Source organism: Eptatretus burgeri, chromosome 4 (genome assembly GCF_056783735.1).
Source record: "Eptatretus burgeri isolate ZD-2024b chromosome 4, Ebu_testis_v1, whole genome shotgun sequence".
Taxonomy (NCBI): Eukaryota; Metazoa; Chordata; class Myxini; order Myxiniformes; family Myxinidae; genus Eptatretus; species Eptatretus burgeri.
Genome location: NC_140964.1, coordinates 7,620,049 through 7,637,548, shown reverse-complemented (window position 1 = coordinate 7,637,548; position 17,500 = coordinate 7,620,049). Strand labels below are relative to the sequence as shown.

Genomic DNA, 17,500 nt, shown 5'->3' with positions numbered 1-17,500 from the left:
AAAAAAGGAATAAAAGAGTGAAGGTGAGCAGTGATTCTTGCTTTTGATAGTTTTACCAGAAGGGAGTTGCTGGCGAACCTTCAACGCCTTGCGGATATATGGGGGGGTTGGGGGACATATCGCAGACAGAGCGGGGGGGGTGGGGGCGAGACCGAAGATGAGACAGTCGAAGACAGAAAGACCACCGACCTGCCTGCGGTGAGAGAGTGAGAGACCCTAAGACTCAGCCTCATCACAGGAGATACCAATGATCCTAAATGCCTTGGTTTCCACAGCTTGAAGCCGAGAAAGGTGGAAGGCAGGAGAACCAGCCCAGAGGGGAGAGCAGTACTCCATGTGGCTGTGGACGAAAGCTTTGTCAGTGGTCAGGAGCTCAGGTGGGCTGAGGAAGGACTTTGCACGACGGAGGATGCCCAGTAGGCGACTGGCTTTGGAGGCCAGCTTGGAAATGTGGCTTTCCCAGGAAAGATCATGGCAGATAGTGAGACCCAGAAGCTTGAACAAAAAGGGCTTCTTCAAGAGGATTTTTGAGAAAGTCGATTGAGGGGGCTCCAGTCGGTCCTTTCGGAGAGACAGAGTCAGAGTGTGAGATTTGTCCGGATTGAAAGACATGTTCCACGTGTTGGACCAGTTTGTGATTTTATCCAGATCTGCAGAGAGCGAAGAAGCTGCTGGTTACTAATCTGAGGGATGACAGATGGTACGGCAGAGGGTGGAGTCATCCGCAAAGAGAGAAAGAGGATTTTCCAGTCAGAGAGATCATTGATGAAAACCAGAAAAAGAACAGGGCCCAGAACGCTGCGTTGATGAACTCCAGCCAGGACAGGAAGAGGGGATGAGAGAACTCCATTTAGGGCCACACGTTGGCTGCAACAGGAGAGGAAGTGTGCGAGCCATGAGTGGAGATGGCCTTGGATACCATAGGAAGAGTTTGTTGAGCAGGGCAGGATGTCAGACCGTGTCCAAAGCATGTGATATTGTTGCGGGACCAGACGTCGGCCGCGAGCACGACCACCAGACGGAGCAGGAGAGTCGGCTCGACCGATCACCCAGAATTTAGATCGTACTTCTTCGGAAAAGTACGGGTCCCTTTTTGGACCGAACTCGCCAATAGACAGACTACGTGGGGTTGGGTCGATTGCCAATTTCAATTTACCTAAATACCCACGTGGTCCAACCTACCGAGGAAATTCACCCTCGACGGCACCCGTACGGTACGAGCTGCTTAGCGTACTCCTTCCGTGTGCGATCCGAGCGGTTTTGATCGCCGAGTTCCGTTGGTCCCGAATACCCTGTTACCACGGCAACCCTGGCTAATTTTCCCAACACTCAGCACGCTCAGTCAATGAAGGAATGGGCACGAACGAGCTGAAACATTGAACAATCGGGGTATTTATTTACAATGGGGGGGGGGGGGATGAGGAGAGCACATAGGGGCAGAGCTAAACCGAATATTAACGAATGCTCATGCATCCAGGCAAAAAGCACTTATACAATTCACTACTTAGCAGACAGGGCCACGGACACACACACGCACACACACCCAAAGAATCGGACCAAATGGTCTTTAATTGGACCTCCAGCCCGCAGGACAGTCGGGCTGAAGACCAGGGTCTGTCTTGGACCTGTCCATCTCATGTGGTCTTCGCGTCGACCCAGGGACCAGCGAGAGGCGAGCCGAACCCAGGCACCGGCGAGCGACCCTCGCGGTTCTTGCGGGGGGGATGGTGTCTCTCGAGCGCTCAATCGTGCGGCGGAGGAGGAGGAAGAAGATGACGACGACGACGACGACCAAGACCAGCCAGACAGACTGCCTTGCGAGGATCCTCTGCTGCTTTTTATACTCTCCGGCGCGCTCGCTCAGGCGTCATTCATTCTCAGGCGGGGCTCGACCTTTTCCCCACTTGGCGCTCTGCCAAGCGAATCGGTGGGTGGGGGGCATAACCTTTCCCCGAGTGAGCGCGCAGAGAATGCCGGGAGCGGAGGGTTTCTCGTCGTTGTTCTCTGCAGAGCCGTAGTAATCCGTTGTCTCTCCATCATTGGTCGGGGGGCGTCGGGCGCCTTGATTCTCCGCCCCGTCCCTGATCTGCCGAGGATTCGCGAGACGTCAAGCCTTCGTAAACTACACCCACATTCTTGCTGACACACACGTGAGCGATGGCGTCGGTGGGAAGAAGCGAGATGAAGTTGAAACGATGGTGGCGTTGTTGTAGTTGTTGTTGGTGGTGTAAATAAACGAAAGAAAAACCCGATCAAAATAACTACGCAGCGCATTTACATTTAATCACCCATTAAACAAGGGACGGGACCCTAACTGAAAACATATACTTATCGAAATAACTAAGCTATAGGAACCTGAATGTTGTGTGCTCATGGCTTCCAGATTCGCAACAATATGTCTCGGGATATGGCTCTGATTTCATGTCCGGCATTGAGGACCTCCATTCATTGTTGGGAGAGCAGAAGCAGCATATCCAGCGTAGAGTGACCTGGTCTGAAACCAAATTGATGATCAGAAATCAAACTGATTTTTTAGTCATAAACAAAGAACTGAACATTGTTTTGTAATTCTCATAATGATTTGAGGTGTTCCATTTTAAAAAGCAAACCCCTCGAGAACCACCTCCAAACGTTCCAGAAAACCGCGATGACATAATCGAAGGAAAGATTCTCATCATGCAATGGATAATGGCCACACAACTCGCTTCAGACTCGTCAGAAAGTGAATTTGACGAATAATTTTCTGGTCAAGAATCCCCAGATTAAGACTATAGTCAAAATCATTATGTAGAAGGTGCTGTCAGACCGTACATGTATGAACCCAAGGTCGAGATGATGTCATTGGGAGGGGTGGGACCAATCGAGCATAAAAGGGCACCAACAAACATTAAAATCTTCCTTTTGAGATATTTATTCAAGAAAAGAACAATGACTAAGTGTATATTTTTTCACGTTTTATATACAGGGGGCTGCAAAGTAGGTATACAGAAATGAAAACAAAATGTATACCTTACTGTATATATATATATATATATATATATATATATATATATATATATATATATATATATATATATATATATATATATATATATATATTGTTGTGGTTGTGGAAATTCGCAAACCACCATTCAGGTCCCGTAGGTGAGATATCTTTGTAAGTACATGTGTAGTTAGCCCAAACCCGTTGTATAGAGGGAATTTATGTGATCCATCCGGGCTGTGACGCTTTGAGTTTGCCATTTTTTTCTGTTCTATCTTTTATTTCAAACAAACAGCATCTCAACAACCACGCCATCCCCACCACAGCGCCAATCACACTACAACCACGCCACCTCCACCATCAACGCTACTACATCTTCGCCACTCGCCATTCAGCAGTCCCTGTGTGGTTACGATCTCCGGGCACACACAGAAACCAACGGCTATGCTCGGGGGTTTTCCCGCCTGTTTTTCCCATCGAGGTTCTCCGCGCTCGGTGTGGAGGAGGGGCGATGCAGGGGTCAAAGGTGAGAAAGGGTGGGGGCCTCTTTTTGGGGGAATAATTCCCTGGCTCCACGCCAAGACTGACTCCCCCCGGCCCCCGCACGGCGCAGGGTGGAGGGAAAGCGAGAGGTCACACCCCCCTTCGAGAGGCTTCTCCAAGAAGCTCGAAGGGAGGCGGGGCCGAAAACGGGGCGGAGCGAAGGGCGGAGCCCCGCTCTACAAAAGGCGAACAGGACGGACCTTGAGGGTTGTTGGGTTGGTTGGTCGAGAGTTGGAGTGAGTGGTGAGTCGAGGGTTGGTCTTCATGGTCATCTTCTGGCACGAGTCGCGAGCTTGTGGTTCCTGCCTTGCTTCGTTGACCCGTGCACGAGCGCGGAAAACAGCGCTGAACGAACCCCGTCCGTTTCCCCAAAACCCCGTCCTTACAGTCGAGCGGACCACATGAGAGACACGTGGCACGAGCTCGCGGAGCACGCCGGAGGGGCTCTGAGTTGCGGTCGCAGAAGGAGGACTCGACGGGATCAGGGAAGTCGCGACTTCCATTTCTTTTGGGGTTTGGTGTAAACGTGTGTGTGTGTGGCGCCAGTCTTGTGAAGTAAAACCGTTAAGTGTTGCCGTGTGCTCGCGTAGTCGGTCGTAGCTCTGCATTGTTGTTGTATTAAATTGCATTTGATATATGTGCATTCTGTTTGGCTGTATATGTGTGCTCTCCGTTTGCCGCGGAATAAATGTGCATTATGTTGAACTGTTTTCCCGTTTCGCTTCGTCTTTTCTTTAATTGAATCTCCATCTTGCTTCACGTAACGGGTTCATCGTGGGCTTAATACGCCCGATAATTAATCGGAACCGTCGAGGCCGACGATAACACCGCTCGGTTATCCCGATAGCACGGAACGGATCGCTTAAGCGGCCCGTGTTCGGAGTCGACCTGCGGCGAGGTGCGATCGCCCGGTCTACCATCCGCGTGGGTACTTAGGTAGGTCGAGTTTGGCGAACAACCCTATCCCAAGTGGGTGGCCGATTGGCACGATCATGGTGAGGCCGAAAGGCCCACCCGTGACTAGCTCCGGCGTTAGTCCGGGAGGGTCACGACAGAATTGTCCGTCCGGTGCGCGACGTGCCGCGATTCGAGTCACGTGGCCGTTCGCACGCCAGCGGGCGCGAATCGCAACAATATATTTATATATATATATATATATATATATATATATATATATATATATATATATATATATATATATATATATATATATATATATAGATATATATATTCGCAGTGAATTTTCTGTTGTGTCTTTGCAGCTCATGAAAGTGCCATTTAGTAGCAATTATATCCAGATTATCAAAAATGTACATTGTATTGGGGTGTAGGGTCTGGAAATACAGTATTGTTTAAGCCTTAGTTTTCACTGTAACATTAATGGCGATTTTGATGTCACCAAGCCATGTCAATTTTGATGACAGCCATTGTCACCAAGGATACGAGAGACCAGTTCATGGTTCCGAATGTGCGTCTGACTCAGGGGAAAAGTCATCTATCTTAAATTCCCGATTGCTGCAGTTGTCAACACTACATTTGAATACACCAGAACACACATCATCATCTTTGAGACACTACATCTGTGGGTTGAACAATCAGCCTGGCAACCACATTGAGTAAATGCCAGTGTTGCTTTGGGTGCTGGGGGAAGCAACATCATGCTTGATAAAAGGTGCCCATCATCATCAAACATCTACCCATGATCAACAGGTGATGCCTTCCATCCATTGGGGTACCATACTCTGTCCAGAGCATTGGTGCTGCCAAAGCAGTCTCCTCGGCTATCAGGCACAATCCTGGATGGGTCGCCACTCCAACGCAGGATACTCGAATAGCTCGATCCTCCCAGGAAGCTGGTACTCATTTTGCCGACCTTGGAAGGATGACAGGCTGAGTCAACCCCACCTGGTATTAATTAAACGGAAAGCGGGAATTGAACTCGGGACCCTGAGATCCCAGGCCTGCCACCCGAACCATTAAGCCAACACCAGGTACGCGATTCCCATACCTTGTGGTATGGGAATGTTGCACGGTTTCATATGAAGGACTAATAATTTGCCCTTTTGAGATTCAAACGGAAACCATCCATTGTTCGTGGCACTTTCTCATTGCTTGTGTACTTTTTCGCAAGCAATTCGTCCCAAACTAAATCGAGTGATACTTGTTTCTTTCCACAGTAGAGTGACACGCGTGATACCATGGCCTCGGTTTCCGGTTGATATCAGAAGGACTGTCTCCAAGATATCTGACACCATGATGTAATTCAGGGTGCTCTTCAACGAAATTTTGCCATTTTTGCTTCCCAATGCCACTGAAGGCACCGGTTGAATGGCATCCACTGGCTGCATGAATCGCTGGTAGCATATGGCTTATACATTGTCCGTGTTCATTTGCCACAATATGCATTGGAACGAATCTCTTCCTTTTGACGTATACCGGTCTTTAGACACAGCTCTTTCAAGCCAATTAACCAGCAGTATCGTGGACACCTGGCTGTGATTTCTGAATCCAGACACCAAAGATGTACCTGGTCGACTCCCAATTTGTATCTCCCGTGTGCAATGTGAATGAGCATGTGAGAATCGGCTTCTCCATGATCTGACCAAAGCTTCGGTACTTCACTGTGGTTACCAAGAACCACCTTCACTGCTCGATTTATGTCATGGAATCTGCCAGCAAAGATATACCTCAAAGCCAGGTTTTAACCTGAGTTCTAACTTGATGATCCAATCACATCGAAGCAATTCAGCAAGGTTTGCCTTGTTCTTTGCATTTGACAACATATTCAGATGTTGTTTTGGAAGTGGTGTTAGAAGTCAGGTTTTTTTTTTGAATCTCTTGCATCTGAACATTACCCTGGCAGACTCTTTCACCTGATTTTATTGATTCCTCATTTGTATAATTGTCAAACACCACAGCATTATACTGGCACTTCAGACCAAAAACGGTACCCAACAGCTGATCTGAGAGCTCACCAAAGGTGGTGTCAGTTCAGACCATTCTGAGCAACATCATGAGATCAGTCACACCCAGCGTTGGCTCAATCGATGCTGGAAGTTCACCAGTCACATGGTCCTTTCAAGGCACGGGAGTAGGCAATTTTTCTGTGTCTTTCTGAGAGACCCATCTTGATTTAAGAGAGAAAGTGGAACCAGTGCTAATTCATACATTCCTTCACGTCCACATCGCGAGACTGTAATGATTGCCAGTTTGCTGAATATTTGGCGATCAATATTCAATGCCTGTATCACCTGTTTCTTTTTAGTCACAACTCCTTCATTGAGAGTAGCAAACGTGCAAAGGTTCTGTTTCCTAATCGGATCATGAAAGTCGTCTCACCTTTTATCAGTCTATTGATTACAAATTCCTTTGTTTGCACTCGGCCATTTTCACGTACATTGCAAACTGCCTCAGTTGCCTTGGGTGAATATGCAAGTGATGCGGAAATATTTACAAGAGGTTGCCTATTATCTGGAGTAATGCCGAACTCAATCATGAAAGGGTTGACCATCCTTTCATTAACAACGTTGATGATTTCCTGGATTGTGGGTTCATCAGCTGTAATGTGGCTCTTGGTAGCCTCCTTGTGCAAGTCACCACTGTCAGTGTGATGCAGCCCACTCAGTTGTTTTGTCCGGACAGTTACGGCTGCTTTAAGATGTGCGGTCAAATCGTATCTTCCAAGTGCCTCATCCTCAGCATAAATCTGTCTGTGCTTGCTGCAGTTTTTGTTTAGTGATTGTTCAATGGCCATGTCGTGCCGAACTCCACTGAATGGTCGCCCAGTATGGTAAACTGCACCTTGGCCTTCAGTTAGAGCTTGGTGCACTTCTGGTTTCTCCTCTCTGAGAAGTCTTGCTTCAGCAATGCCAAATGCAACCCCACTGCACATTGTTTACACGTCCGCACTGAAAGGCAATTGGAATCATCACTGCAGATGATTCGATTTCCAAGGACTTGTTGTCATCCCGTTTTGCATCGATGTCATCTCAGAGGGGTTGTGAGAAATCTGAAATGTAGTTTTCCCAGAGGACAAACATGTCCGAAAAGCTTTTGCCTTTCCTCACAAATTTCTCCATTAGATAGTGCAGATTTTGGACACACTGTGAGAAATCTGGGAGGGATTTCTGAGCTGCACCTCTGCCTTTGCCACATGCATGCTGGAAATCCTCAAATGCCGCGAGGCAATGCTCAGCCCTCTCCAGGATCATATTCTTCTCATGTTGTTCGAGTTCTGTTGATTGAACCGCATATGCAAATGCCATCCATTTAAGCCGGTTCGTTGTTTTATTCATCAGCTTACTCGATTTCGACCAAACTGCTTGATTGTACGCCTTTCCCTTCATAGCAAGACTGACTGTTGCTGAACAATACACATTAGTTTCCACTAGAATGTCCTCAAAACCACTTTCCTGCAGCACACGACCTGTGTAACCCATAAAACCCAGTGCACAGTGCATGCGTCCCATTTCAAGATGATCACTGTCAAATTCATCTGGGTTTCTCCACTTAATCATCTGAGCCTTGCAATAAATAGCTTCATCGTATATGGTACACGTCCAATTCTGACCTAGCGAGTGAAACACATACTGCAGGTGCAGTGTTGAACTCGGCTGCTGTAGCGGATATCATCGGACAGTAACCAATGTTGGTCTTCACAACATTGACACTGCATGTCACAACAGCATGGTAAACTGTCCATCCTGGCATTGTTTGTGGTGATTCTCTGTCAATCGCAACTCCAAAAACATTTGATGGCATGTCGCAACAGGATAAAATCCCGATCAAGACCACGCCGATGCTCATGTTCTGATGTGCAGACAGTGAACCAGTCAAGTTTCACCTTATCCACAGGAGGTGCCTTGTGTTGGGATTTTTCCCACCGATATTTGGACACTGTGGAATACCAGTGGTGAGTTAGTCTTTTTTGTGAATACTTCTCCGTCTAATGTTTGATCGATTGATGCTTCCAAAGTTCTGCAGGGAATCACCATCACCAGCAGCCTGGTGGAGGACCATATCAACAATGTCATGATGTTTCAGTCGCCTGTTGAAATTGTCACCTGTAGATCTTGTCATCTTTCCTGTGACCATGTTCACAGGAATATGCAGTTCGCTGTCAAGTTGCTGATTGGCCCAAAAGGTATCGATTCTGCAGACTTCGTCATAGCAAATGCAGTGATCTTGTTTATCGAGTTGCTTAACCATACCTTCTGATTGTATCATTTGATGTAGACTGACCCCAACGTTTAGGTGTTCGACAATGGCCTGATAATCCAACATCGACGGAGTCCTGGCCAATGGATAAGAATATGCCGATTTAATTTTTATCAGTCTGTTTTACATCATCTTTGTTGCTAGTCTCCAATATATACATGTGTACACTTCATCATCTAACAGCTTCTCTGTATTTTCAGCTGAGATATCCTGAGGATTTAGAGGCCGGCGGCATAATCCTTCCTGTGACTCGAGAGCTGTACGCAATATTCATGCAGCAAGGAAGAGAATAACTCCTCGAGAGGTAAAGGCTTCACCACAGTTCACTTGGATACCTGCTGCAACCTATGTGGCAGTCAACATTTATTTCATTTTTGCCACTTTGTTGATGACATCCTGTATTTCGATGGACTTTGCCAAAACCAAATCTGGTTTCTTTCGGTGCCCAAGATTTTGAACTCATAAGATGTCGCTGTACCTCGTCTCAACCTTATGCTTAAGGCCTTGGTGCATGGAGAATTTGGCTTCGTCCTGTGGCATGTATTGTTTTATCAGTTCCTGGTAACGATTCAGCATGTAGTTCATTTCAGAGGCTTTGCCCTTTGCAAGTTCAGGTTCTATGTAAGAAACAAGTTCTTCGAATGTGGCATCACATGTGCTGAACCGATTGCTGCAGTCTGCCTTGCTGGCTGTGACAAGCTTTATGGTACCTTGCCTCTAGTGCAGTCAGCTTGCTGAAGTCGCCACTGATTCTCCTTTTTAATTCAGTGTCATTTCTCTCTTTGGCTCTTCTCTCAAGACTCTTTCAGAATTTGAAAGTTGCTACCTTCACCAAAGTCCTATCTCTTTTTGTAAGACCTTAAGCCACAGAGCAAGCACAATGTTTGAAAGTCAAATGATCCTTGAGGTAGTCTTTGACTTGTCGAAGACAATGCAGCTTCTGGTTCGACAGGCAACTGCAAAATCATCAAATTTGTTGTTGACGTAAATGATGAGTAGCAGTTCTGATGCCACAGTGGATCAGGTTGTGTGTTGATGAATTCAAGTTCGTTATTGTCTTTGACTTGAATCAACGACTCCAATCAATCATGCTGAATGCATATTCCGGCATCATTCCTTATTTTGCGAGCAACGAAGAATGATTTAAGTTCTTGGATCGAGCTGTGCCTCTGTTTCTGTTCATCCTCCTTTTGGCAGATGATGCACTTTCCTCGGTCCACAGTCACCTTCCGCCTCTTTGGTTTCAATGACGTGATTGGCCTGGAGTCCATGGCTGCTGAATTATATTGCTTGTTTACCTGGAAAGATAAAGTAAACGATGTATTACAATTCTTTCAGAGTTGTGAACCATAGACAGTATATTTTGGAGAGCCAGATCCGAGCCAGACTCATGAGACTTGGCTGGCAGACTCATGAGAAGCAGTCTCTCGGCCGATCACTCTAAAGTCACAGACATGTCGGTGGTCTGTCTTCTCCTGCCTCGTTTCTGGTCTTGCACCCTCTGACTTTTCTGTAATTTGTCTCCCCCCCCAACCCACGAGACACCTGTGTAACCTCCCCAGTCTGTTCAATCTCATTCTTCTCTCCAGTACTTTAGACAGCTGTTCAACATCATCTCAGGTCATCTCCCATCCGTACACATTATCTTTTTCTCCCTTCATTAACCCTCCCAAGCCCCCCCCCTCTTTCCCTGGTTCGAGGTTATTGGGTTTCTCAACACTCCCTCACCCTCCTCTTGGTTTTTGTTATTTTTTTCATCTATTTTTGTTCCATTCACTGCTTCTTCCCCAGTTTTCCCCTTCAACTTCTGTGACTGAGACTTTGCACTTGTATCGAGCTTTTTCACCTCCTGTGTCCTCCTCCCTCCCTTTGCTCTCATTATTCTCCATGTCCTTTATTTCTCAAAGTCTCCTGCCATTTTGTCCCTTTACCCTGCTAATGTATGTTTGTCCCCATCTCCACCTCACACTTTTTCCACTGTTATTTTCATTCTGTTATATCCTCGTTCATTCTGTGTTCTCGATCCTCCACGAACCTCGATGCAAAATGAAAACATAAAAAGACTGAAGGAGAGGCTAAACGAGCCACCGACCTGCTTTCAATTTGAGAAAAACAGGCATTGTCTTTCATCCTTATTGTGGGAGATGTTGAATCCTGCCTGTAGTGTTGACAGTTTTAGGTTCTACAGAATCAGGGAGAGGGAGGGAGAGAGAAACAGAGACAGAGATGTGATGCTTGTGTACCAGTTGCGAGAGGAGGGCAGTACTTAATTGAGTGACTGACAAAGGCTTTATGGGCTGTGAGTAGTTCCAAGTTTTGAAGGAATACCTTGCAGCAACAGGATATCCAGTCTGTGGCTGGCTTTGGAAGCCAGCTCTGCTCATTGTTAGCCCAGAAAAGGTGGCGAAAGGCAGATTGTGGTTGGGAAAGGTGGCGAAAGGTTGATCTAGACTCTCGAGGTTCAAGTGACTGAACCAATTCCAGTGTCGAAACACAAGAAGGTGGGATTAATTGTGGCCATTAAATAAGTAGTAATGGAGTAATTAATGTGGATGCACTTAATGGAGGGCATAAAATACACATTACAGTCGATCCCAAGTCAGCACATTGGACATATAAACCTAAAACTACAGCACACAGCTTTTTATAATGACAATTACTTAAGAGCATGAAGTTTGTAATGGAAAATATTGACTTTGATAGTGGAGAAAAACAAAATTCAGCACATTAATAGAAATCTCGATTGTTGCATAAAATTGTCAATTTTCATCCAATCGTCCTGAAATTTCAGCAGGGTTTTCATATTGGATCATTGAAGACTATTGCTTTTGAGTTCAAATGAGTGAAGGTCACCTAAAATCGTCAATTTTTTTTGGCATTTTGTTTTAGCTGTTTTCATCATGTTGAGCATATGGAAGAAGAAGTCCGAATACAAAGTGGACACGTACGGGCTTTTTCATTTTCAGATGCTTTCCAGTTCCCTTTTAAATTCGTTTTCTCTGCAACTCCTTGAGCGATTGACACAAAACTTTCAACATCGGAGTAACTACCATGGAGAATTTCTTCATTCATAACCGGAGATATCAACAAGTCAAGTCTCAAGTCCTTGAGGGCAACTCTCAATTCAATTGTCATGTCATAATGTTATTATCAGAGACCTTGGTTCAGTGCAACTGCAGTGGTGTAGTGGTAATAAGTTATGTGGGGTAAACTACTACGAGTGTCAGTTAAGGTTGTGAAGCAGCCAAACGAAAAGGCGAAGCCATTGAGGTGCGTCTGCAGGCAGCAAGGCCCAGGGTGTGCAGAGCAAGGGAAGAGTGTAGTTTCTCTCTCTCTCTCTCTCTCTCTCTCTCTCTCTCTCTCTCTCTCTCTCTCTCTCTCTCTCTCTCTCTCTCTTCATCTTTCTTCATTATTTTCATTTTCTCTCATATTTTCTCTCTCACTTCTTCATTTTCTTCATATTTTCATTTATTTTTTCATTATTTTCTTCATATTTTTTTTCTATTTTTCATTATTTTTATTCTTCTTTCATTATTCTTTATTTTCTTTCTTCTTATTTTATTTTCTTCATTATTTCTTTCATATTTTCTTTCATTTCTTTCATTTTCTTTCATTTTCATATTTTCATATTTTCTTTTTTCATTTCTTTCATATTTTCATATTATTTCTTCTTCATATTTTCATTTTCTTCATTTTCATATTTCTTCATTATTTTTCATATTTCATTTTTCATATTTTCTTCATTTTCATATTTTCTTCATATTTCATATTTTCATATTTTCTTTCATTATTTTTTTATTATTTATATTTTCTTCATTATTTTCTCATTATTTCTTCATTTTCTTTTTCATTATTTTCTTTTCTTTCATTATTTTCTTTTTTCATTATTTTCTTTCATTTCATTATTTTTTCTTCATTATTTTCTTTCATTTTCTTTCATTTTCTTCATTATTTTCTTCTTTTCATTATTTTCTTCATTATTTTCATTTTCTTCTTCTTCATTTTCATTTTCTCTCATTTTCATATTTCATCTTCATTTTCATTCTTCATTTTCTCTTCATTTTCATTCTCTCTTCATTTCTCTCTTATTTGTCTCATTTTCTTCTTCATATTTTTCATTTTCTTCATCATTTCTTTCATTTTTCGCTTTGATTTGCTTTCTTTCATTTTCTTCATTATTTCTTCATTTTCTCTCCATTTTCTTATTTCTTTCATATTTTCTTCTTATTTTCTTTCATTTTTTCTTTCTTTATTTTTCTTTCATTTTCATTTTCTTCTTCATATTTTCTTTCTTTCTTTCATTTCATATTTTCTTCATTTTTTTTCGCTTCATTTTCTTTCATTTTTTTTTCATATTTTCATTATTTTCTTCTCTTTCATTTCTTCTTCATATTTTCTTTTCTTTCGCTTCTTTCATATTTTCTTTCTCTCTTTCGCTTTTCATTTATTTTCTCATATTTTCTTTCTTCTCTTCATATTTTCTTCATTATTTTCTTGATTTCTTTTCGCTTTTATTTTCTTCATTGGCTATTTCTTCTTTCATTTCTTATTCGCTTTTTTCTTTCATTACATTTTTTCTTCTTTTTCATTATATTTTTTTCATTATTTTCTCTCTATTTCTTTCTTTCTTCATGAGCTTTCTTTCATTTGACTTTCTTCATTTCTCTTCATTATTTTCTTCATGCTTTCATTGATTTCTCTTCATCTTTCTATTACTCTCTCTTTCTTCTTCTCTTCATTATTTTCTTCATTTTCATTTTCTTCTCTTTTTCTCATTTTCATATTTTATTTTGATCGCTTTTTCATTTTTCTTCATTATTCATATTCTTCATTTTCATATTTTCATATTTTCATATTTCATTTCATATTCATTCATTTTCATTTTCTTCATTTTCATATTTCATTCATTCATTTTTCATTTTCATTTCATCTCATATTATTTTTCTTCATATTTCATTTCATATTTTCATTCATTTATTTATTTCATATTATTTTATATTTCATTTACTCATTTCATATTATTATTTTCATTATATTTCATATTATTTCATTATTTTCATTTATTTCATTTTCATTTTTATTTTTCATTTTCTTCATATTATTTCATTTTCATATTTTTTTCATATATTATATTTTCTTTATTTTTCATTATATTTTCATATTATTTTCATATTATTCTATTATATTTCATATTATATTATATTATTTATTTTCATATTTTCATATATTTCATTTATTATTTATTTCATTTATATTTCATTATATTCTCATATTCTTCATATTTTCATTATTTCATTTCTTCATATTTCATTATTATATTCTTCATATTATATTCTCATTTTCATTATTTTCATTTCTTCATATTACATTATTTCATTTTTCATATTATTTCATTATATTTTCATATTTTCATTTCATTATTTTCATTATTTATATTATTATATTTATATTCATTTATATTTATTTTCATTATTTCCATTATTTCATTTTCATATTATTTCCATTATCATTATTTTCTCATATATTATTTTTCATATTATTTCATTATATCTCATTATATTATTTCATATTCATTTCATTTATTTTCATATTTCATTATATTTCATATTATTTTCATTTATTTCATTTCATTATTATTATTTATATTATTTTCATATTTATTTCATTATATCATTATTATATTTTTCATTATATTTATTTTCATATTTATTTATATCTTCATTCATATTATTTTCATATTTCATTATTTTCATCTATTTCCTCATTATTTCTCATTTCATTCATTTCCATTTTCATATTATCATTCTCATATTATATTTCATTATATTATCTCATATTCATTATATTTCATTCTCATTTCATTTCATTTCTTCATTTCATTATTATATTTCATTATTATATCTCATATTTTCATATTTCATTTCATATTCTATTATTCATTTCATTCATTCATTTATCTATATATTCATTATTCATTCATTATTATTTCATTCATTTATTTCATTATATTTCATTCATTTCATTTCATTATATTATCTCATTCATTATTCATTTCATTATATTCATTCATATCATTATTTCATTATTTCATATTTATTTCTCATTCATTATATTTCATATTATTTCCATTATCATTTCATTTTCATTTATATTCATTCATTTCCATATTATATTTCTCTCATTTCATTTCATATTATCTATTTCATTTCATATTATATTTCATTATCATTATATTTCATTCATTTCATTCATTATATTTTCTATTTCATTATATTATATTTCATTTCATATTATATATTTCATTATATTTCATTTATTATATTTTCCATTTATTTTCATTATATTATTTCATTTCATTATATTTTATTCATATTATTATATTCATTTATTTCATTATATTTCTTATATTTCATATTATTCTTCATTATATTTATTTCATATTTCATTCTTATATTATTTCATTATATTTCTCATATCTATTATATTTCATATTATTCTCATTTTCATTTCATTATATTCATTTCTATATTCATTCATTATATCTCATTTCATTTATTATTTATATTTTCATTTATTTCATTATATTTTCATATTATATCATTATTTTTCATTTTCATTTCTCCATTATATTCATTTTCATTTTTCATTATTTAATTTCATATTCATTCATTATTTCATATTTCATATTTATTTTCATATTATTCATTATTTTTCATATTCTCATTTCATTCTTCATTATATTTCATTTCATTTCTCATTTTTCATTACATATCATTATTTTCATATTATATTTTCATTATATTTCATTATATTCATTTCATTCATTTCATTATTTCATTTCATATTTATTATTTCATTTCATTATTTATTCATTATATTTTCATTATTTCATTTCATTATATTATTTTCATTCATTATATTTCATATCTATTTTCATTATATTTCATTATTATTTATTTATTATATTTCATATTTCATTTCATTTTCATTATTTATTATTATATTTCATTATATCTATTTTCATTATATTTCATATCTTCATTTATATTTTCATTATATTTCATATTTTCATTTTTCATTATATTCATATTTTTCATATTATATCTATTATATTATATTATTCATTTCATATTTATATTTCATTTCATATTATATTTTCATATTTCATTTCATTATATTCATTTCATTATATTTCTCTTCATTTTATTATTCATTTCATTATATTTATTCTCTCATTTCATTTCATTATATTTCATTTATATTATTATTCATTATATTCATTCATTTCATTATATTTCATTATTTCATTTTCTTCATTATATTATATTATTCATTTCATTCATTCATTATATTCATTTCATATCTATTATTTCATTATATTTCATTCATTATATTTTCATTTCTCATTATATCATTTTCATTTTCATTATTTCCATTCATATTATTATTTCATTATATTTTCATTCATTTTCATTTCATTTCTTCATATTTCATTTCTCATTCATTATTTTATTTCGCTATTATATTTTCATTATATCTATTTCATTTCATTCATTATATTTCATTTATATTTCATTATTTATTCATTTTCATTTCATTCATTCTATTTCATTCATTATTTCATTATTTCATATTATTTCTCATTTCATTCATTATTTCTATTATATTATTATATTCATTATATTTCATTTTCATTATATTATATTTCATTATTCTTCTCATATTTTCATTATTTCTATTATTTTCATTATATTATTTTCATATTTATCTATTTCATTTCATTTTCATTTATATTTCTTTCATATTTTATTCATTTCATTATATTTATTATTTCTCTTCATTATTATATTTATTTTCTTATTATTCATTTCATTATATTATTTCATTTCATATTTTCTCATTTCATTATTTTCATTTCATTATATTTTTCATTTCATTATTTATTCATTCATTCATTTCATTATATTTCTCATTATATTTTTCATTATTTTCATTATATTATCTATTTCATTATATTTTTCTTCATTATTTCATTTTATTATATTTTCTTCATTTATTTTCCATTTCATTATATTATTTATTTTCATTTCATTATTTTCATTTCATTATTTCATTTCATATTTCATTATTCATTATTTTCATTCATTATTCATTTCTCCATTATTTCATTTCCATTATCTTTATTATTTCCATTATTTATTTCCATTATTTCTATTTTTCATTACTATTATTTTCCATTTCATTATATTATTTTTCTTTCATATTTTTATATTATTATTTTCTTTCATTTTCATTATTTCCATTTATTTCATTTATTATTATTTTCATTTCATTATTTATTTTCTATTATATTTTCATTTCATATTTCATTATTTTCATCTATATATTTCATTATTTCATTTCATTTTCATTTATTATTATTTTCATTATTTCATTTTCATTATTTCATTATTTTCATTCATTATTTTCATTTCATTTCATTCATTTCATTCATTATTTTCATTTCATTTTGTTTATTATTTTATTTCATTATTTCATTTTCATTTTTTCATTCTATTTTTCATTTTCATTCATTTATTTCATTTCCATATTTTTATTCTATCTTCATTTATTTTTCATTATTTATATTTCTCATATTTTCTTCATATTTTCATTCATTTCATTTTTCTCTCTATTTCTCTCTCTCTCTTATTTCTTTTCTTTCTCTTCTCATTTCATTTATTCTTTCTTTCAAGTTATTTTTCATTATTTTCATTT

At 36.9% G+C, this 17,500-nt stretch overlaps 1 long non-coding RNA gene across 2 annotated transcripts in view; it reads left to right on the top strand.

Moving 5' to 3' along the window:
• The window catches only part of LOC147027424 (uncharacterized), a 54,663-nt gene that overhangs the window by 17,903 nt on the left and 19,260 nt on the right, over positions 1 to 17,500 (top strand). For both annotated transcript variants that reach the window (XR_015057036.1, XR_015057035.1), the window contains exon 2: positions 8,944 to 9,047. This is a non-coding gene — a long non-coding RNA (uncharacterized LOC147027424). The remainder of the gene's footprint in view (positions 1 to 8,943; positions 9,048 to 17,500) is intronic.